General features: G+C 38.1%; 2 long non-coding RNA genes across 4 annotated transcripts; both read right to left on the minus strand.

Moving 5' to 3' along the window:
* Positions 1–1,449: 1,449 nt before the first annotated feature.
* Positions 1,450–2,480, minus strand: LOC129334673 (uncharacterized). Of its 2 annotated transcripts, none has more exons than XR_008597529.1 (2): positions 1,887–2,480; positions 1,450–1,678 (listed from the first exon to the last, which is right to left on the minus strand). It is a non-coding gene; the product is annotated as an uncharacterized LOC129334673 (long non-coding RNA). The 2 variants fall into 2 exon arrangements; XR_008597528.1 differs by having other exon boundaries at positions 1,450–1,807.
* Positions 2,481–5,096: 2,616 nt separating this feature from the next.
* LOC129334672 (uncharacterized) lies at positions 5,097–6,127 on the minus strand. 2 transcript variants are annotated; one of them, XR_008597527.1, is made up of 2 exons: positions 5,534–6,127; positions 5,097–5,325 (listed from the first exon to the last, which is right to left on the minus strand). It is a non-coding gene; the product is annotated as an uncharacterized LOC129334672 (long non-coding RNA). The 2 variants fall into 2 exon arrangements; XR_008597526.1 differs by having other exon boundaries at positions 5,097–5,454.
* Between the last annotated feature and the right edge of the window lie 246 nt (positions 6,128–6,373).

Here is a 6,373-nt window from a genome sequence, read left to right on the forward strand (position 1 = left end):
ATTACAAAACAAATAATAAATGTATACTAAAATTCAAGGAAATGGTATTCAAAAATAAAATGAAGTCGGAATTCACGTATTTGTTAATATCTGTGTGTACAGGAGAGAGAGAGAAAGAGAAGGAACACTAATTGTGCTTTTGGGTGTATTTTAAACATATCTCCCTCCCTGCAGTTTTCAGAAATGTAGGTATCCTCTACCGGAAATAGGTTTCCAAATGGAAGTCTCTGTCACTTCAAAAACTGGATCGAGTGTAAATCATTTTATATAAGTTGGATATGTGGTTTTTATTCTTGTAAATTTTTGTTCATATTTTAAGGTACTATATAAATGACCTTGGATCTAGAAGACCCCAAACAGTCTCAATGCTTTAGCCAAGAAAATCTTTCCGTTCTGAAGCTTCCTCTGTAAAATGGGTATATATCAGTAAAGTCATCATGGGCCCTGCCAAATATTGCTAATCAAATTCATAATTGCAATAACCTCTCTTGCTGAGGAAGTAATTTCATTTTTCAAGTAACAACTTACAGGGAGAATGCAACATCCCTGAGAAAAAAAAGAAGAAGTGGATCCTAAGGGACCCCATCCTATTTAACAGATCAGTAATAATAGCAGATTTCTCACACTATGAATAGATCCCCTGCAAATACCCATAGATTAAATACTAGTCGTTTGTATAATGTAGAACATTAGGCTCATTTGTATGTTTGTACAACAATGCTAATTCTCCCATTGAGAAAAGACAGGAAATGTTTTACCCTGCAAATGTACAATCGAGTATTGCTGGAAAAGGTGCGGGTTGTCATCTTGGCTACTTTATTATGTGTATCATAGTAAGGTCATTTGAAATAGCCGGCATTCATTCCAGATTCTGGCATGTCATGCTTGTAAGGCGTTTACATATGAATTCTCATATTTAGTGGTGGTTACCTCTATCAGCCCTGTCATTCTTCCTGGAACCCACTTTAATTAAATTTTCCAGGGCGTTTCACTAGTGACCTAAAGACCCATTGGGATTTTATGTTCAGGAACAAATCTGGCTTACTGCCCAAATCCTCCTGTTAGTTTATTGCTTCATGGAGAGAAATTACTTTCTGCTCAGTTTAAAGAGGAATTCGCTTTTTCTGCTTAGATACTGTGTATGTGCATTTTAAAAATCTCTCAAACGTTCATCTTGATTCAAGTACTTTATAAAAGAAAGGGGTTTTTTGCATTATGAATCCAATATACCTACTCACTAGCACATCAAAGTACATTCATGTATTCATACTCATGACTTGTTAACTGTTGTATCAAGTGATGACTTGTGTGTACAAAATAGTCACCACAAATCAAATACAGATACCTTGAACAGGGTTTTCATGTCCTCAGCTATCCATAACATCAAATGCCATTCTTTCCAATGGAACCAACAGAAAAGAGAGAGAAATTTCTCGTGGGAAACAAACCAAGAATTAATATACTTTTTATATGATATTATAAGGTAATTTCAAAGGCAATTGCACGAAAATTATACAAACTGTTTATATATAGCCAATAAAGATGTCCAGAGAGTCTATCATCTGTGTGTATTCCTCAATGTGTATTCCTTAATCGCAGTAATATCACGGTATGCAGATGAGTCTTCACAAAGTCTTCTCATATAAATTCAGCCAAACAGCTTCTCATATGCATTCAGCTTGGAATATAATCACAAAAGTCTTCTCATATAAATTCAGCTAAACAGCTTATCATATACATTGCCACGCCCAATCTGGGGCCGGCTACAAACAGATTTCGTCCCCTTCTTCAGGGGCGTGGTTTATAGCTGTAAAAAACAACATTCTTACTTTAATATACAATAACCAACATTTAAGTATTATTGCAATCCCCCAAGCGGAACTGACCTGTTGTATTCACACAGCATAGGGTATTTGAATCAATAATTATTGTGGAAACGTGTGTCTCCAGTATCACAGTCACAGCAGCTGTATCTTCTCCTGCTTGTGGCCAAACCCTTCAACTGCAGTTTAAATCACATACTCATTATCCAATCTCAAAACTTTAAAGCAACATAACTGATTATAAAAAACAATTCAATGATAGTTCCGTATTGAGGCCGTGCGGTCTGATCGTCTGCAGAAAGACAATCCAAAATGCTTCCCTCCTCAGTAGCTTAATTTGATTTGCATGTCCCTTAGTTACAACCTCCAGTACCGCTACTTTAAAGGAATTTTCTTCATGACGATGCTCGATAAAATGTTGTACCAGGGGTGCTTCCATTACTCTGTGCCTAATTCTAGACATATGTTCAAAGATCCTAGTTTTCAATGGTCTTATCGTACAACCCACATAAAAAAGAGCACAGGGACATTCAAGTAAGTATATCACACCCGATGTGTAACATGATGCAAAGTGTTTAACTGTCAGTTTCCGTTCCTTAACAAAAATCTCCTTCCCCTCTAGCATAAATTTACACAAAGTACATCGGCCACATTTAAAATTTCCCACAGGTAATGATGTTTCCTGAAGTTGAGTGCGCATCATAGCATGAACTAAATCATCCCTTAGGCTCCTGGATCTTCGTAAACCACATAACGGTGGTTGTTCACATCCCGCAATCTCCTCAATGAGGGGCCAATGGCGAGCTACGATTCTTTTAATTTTATATGTTAAGGGTGTGTAGTCCAATGCCCATCTAATTCTTTGATCTGGTAGGGCTTCCCGAGTCTGAAATAGTACAGATCTATCTATAGCTCTAGCCTTAGAAAAGGCTTGAGATATAATTTTAGATGGGTAACCTCTATTAGTAAACATTCGTTCCATCTGCCTACCATCCCTGTCGAAATCAGTTATTGTGGTGGAATTCCGTCTGATACGCAAAAATTGGCCATATGGTATATTTTGTCTAAGGTGCCGGGGATGGAAGGAACCAAATTCCAAATATGAATTCCGATCTGTCTCTTTACTGTAGGTTCTAACCTGTATCTTTTGAAAGGCATCCCGATATGTAACTACATCCAAAAAATTGATTTGGTTGGGGTCTGACCGCCAGGTGAATTTAACATTCGCATCCCGTTCATTAAGCCATTTACAAAAATCCGGTATCTGGGCAGCTCCCTGAAATAAAAAATATAAATCATCCAGATATCTACAAAAGAAAACAATATTACCCCTGAAAGGGTTGATGTCTTGTAAAATGTGAAATCTCTCCCAACGGGCCATAAATAAATTTGCGATGCTGGGTGCCACCGGGGACCCCATAGCAACGCCTTTTTTCTGGAAGAAAAATTGATCATCAAAACAAAAATAGTTTTTTTCCAAAACTAAATCGAGAAATTGTAGTAGGCAAGATGATGGGATAGTGTTTTCTGTAGTTGTAAGAACTTCTTCTACTACCTCTCGGGCTTCCTGATGAGGAATGATGGTGTATAAAGAGTTAACGTCCATCGTTAAAAATACTGTGTCCTCCGACAGGGTGATGTTCTCAACTTTTTTAATGAAATCACGTGTATCATGCAATAGACCTTCAATTTTAGTAATAGCCGGTTGTAAAAAAGAGTCCAATAAGATTGCCAATGGTTCCAAAATTGAGCCGCAACCAGATATAATTGGCCTACCTGGCGGGGGCGTTGTTTTCTTGTGAATTTTTGGAAGTACATAGAATAATGGGATTCTAGGTGAAGTAACCTGTAAAGCATAATAGAGGGTATCTGTAATTTCCCCCATCTCCCTTGCCTCATCCAAGACAATCTTAATTAGGTCTTTAATATGATTAGTTGGATCCGAAGAGATCCGTGTGTAAAAGGTGGTATCCCTAAGCTGTCTGTGAACCTCATTAACATACATATCTTTATCCATGATCACAATACCCCCGCCCTTGTCGGCAGGCTTAATGACAATGTTAGCGTCGGAACGTAAGGTTTCAAGAGCCCGTCTCTCTAACCGAGACAAGTTGTGCCAAGTACTGTAAGGTTCATTTTCTAATTGAGAAAGGTCCCTAAGGATCATATATTCAAACGTGTCAATACGGTGATCTGAGACCGGCGGCACAAAAGATGACGGACCCTTTAATTTCCTAAGTAGTAAAGACTCTCCCTGAACCGGGGTAGTCGGCTGAGATTGGAAGAAATATCTAAGTTTAATAAGCCGAACCAACTTAAATAGGTCTACTCGTGTCTGAAGTGGTTGGTATTTGGGGGTTGGGACAAATCCCAATCCCTTATTGAGAACAGCTATTTCTAATGAATTCAGCTCACGGGAAGACAAATTGAAAATTAAACTTTCATCCGCGTTCTTTGGAATGATTTCTTTTTGCCTCTTTCTAAAAAAGATGGTCGTTGGTTAGGGTAAATTGTTCTAGTTCTAAGATTCCTGCTGCTAGGACCCTCATCACCCGAGCTGTCAGACACCCCCGATGTTTCCAAATCTGAAAAAGTGCTAACAGGATTAGCCCAAGATACCTTACGTGGTCCTCTAGTATTAGTCCTGGACTGATCCCACCAGAAATAAACCCTACTATTAGCATAATCCAAATTATCACGTTTATATTTCTTAATTTTAAGTTCCTTGGTGCGAGTTTCAAATTGTTGTACCTGTTGAGCTATTTGTTTAAGGCGAGCATCAAATTCAATAGTGGGCATCGTGTCTTTGATAGAGGTTTCCATGGTTTGAATTTCCTCTACCAATGCCTGACTCTCCTTCCTGCAACGTTTAATAACCAAAAGCATAAGGTCAAAGCTACATTTGTTTAAAATTGACGCCCAATCTGATTTGAATGATTCATCATCGGCAAACATCCCTGGAGGTTTTTGAATTCTTAAACCACGTGGGATAAGTTGAGATGTATGATAATCAAATAACGTGGAAGCATGCAAATCAAATTTAACTTGTTTAGATTTCAAAAAACATAATGTGTCCCAATCATCCTTGGGTGGATTGTCTGTCTCTTTAAAGATAGAAGTCATACCGGACAAAATCTCCTGTTGTTCCTCTGCTGAAAAAGCCAAAACATCCTTAAAGGAAGCCATAATGAGAACTAGAAACAAGAAATGAAGGCTATCCCCACAAATAGTACCAACAGAAAAGAGAGAGAAATTTCTCGTGGGAAACAAACCAAGAATTAATATACTTTTTATATGATATTATAAGGTAATTTCAAAGGCAATTGCACGAAAATTATACAAACTGTTTATATATAGCCAATAAAGATGTCCAGAGAGTCTATCATCTGTGTGTATTCCTCAATGTGTATTCCTTAATCGCAGTAATATCACGGTATGCAGATGAGTCTTCACAAAGTCTTCTCATATAAATTCAGCCAAACAGCTTCTCATATGCATTCAGCTTGGAATATAATCACAAAAGTCTTCTCATATAAATTCAGCTAAACAGCTTATCATATACATTGCCACGCCCAATCTGGGGCCGGCTACAAACAGATTTCGTCCCCTTCTTCAGGGGCGTGGTTTATAGCTGTAAAAAACAACATTCTTACTTTAATATACAATAACCAACATTTAAGTATTATTGCAATCCCCCAAGCGGAACTGACCTGTTGTATTCACACAGCATAGGGTATTTGAATCAATAATTATTGTGGAAACGTGTGTCTCCAGTATCACAGTCACAGCAGCTGTATCTTCTCCTGCTTGTGGCCAAACCCTTCAACTGCAGTTTAAATCACATACTCATTATCCAATCTCAAAACTTTAAAGCAACATAACTGATTATAAAAAACAATTCAATGATAGTTCCGTATTGAGGCCGTGCGGTCTGATCGTCTGCAGAAAGACAATCCAAAATGCTTCCCTCCTCAGTAGCTTAATTTGATTTGCATGTCCCTTAGTTACAACCTCCAGTACCGCTACTTTAAAGGAATTTTCTTCATGACGATGCTCGATAAAATGTTGTACCAGGGGTGCTTCCATTACTCTGTGCCTAATTCTAGACATATGTTCAAAGATCCTAGTTTTCAATGGTCTTATCGTACAACCCACATAAAAAAGAGCACAGGGACATTCAAGTAAGTATATCACACCCGATGTGTAACATGATGCAAAGTGTTTAACTGTCAGTTTCCGTTCCTTAACAAAAATCTCCTTCCCCTCTAGCATAAATTTACACAAAGTACATCGGCCACATTTAAAATTTCCCACAGGTAATGATGTTTCCTGAAGTTGAGTGCGCATCATAGCATGAACTAAATCATCCCTTAGGCTCCTGGATCTTCGTAAACCACATAACGGTGGTTGTTCACATCCCGCAATCTCCTCAATGAGGGGCCAATGGCGAGCTACGATTCTTTTAATTTTATATGTTAAGGGTGTGTAGTCCAATGCCCATCTAATTCTTTGATCTGGTAGGGCTTCCCGAGTCTGAAATAGTACAGATC

Source organism: Eublepharis macularius, chromosome 8, assembly GCF_028583425.1.
Source record: "Eublepharis macularius isolate TG4126 chromosome 8, MPM_Emac_v1.0, whole genome shotgun sequence".
Classification (NCBI taxonomy): Eukaryota; Metazoa; Chordata; class Lepidosauria; order Squamata; family Eublepharidae; genus Eublepharis; species Eublepharis macularius.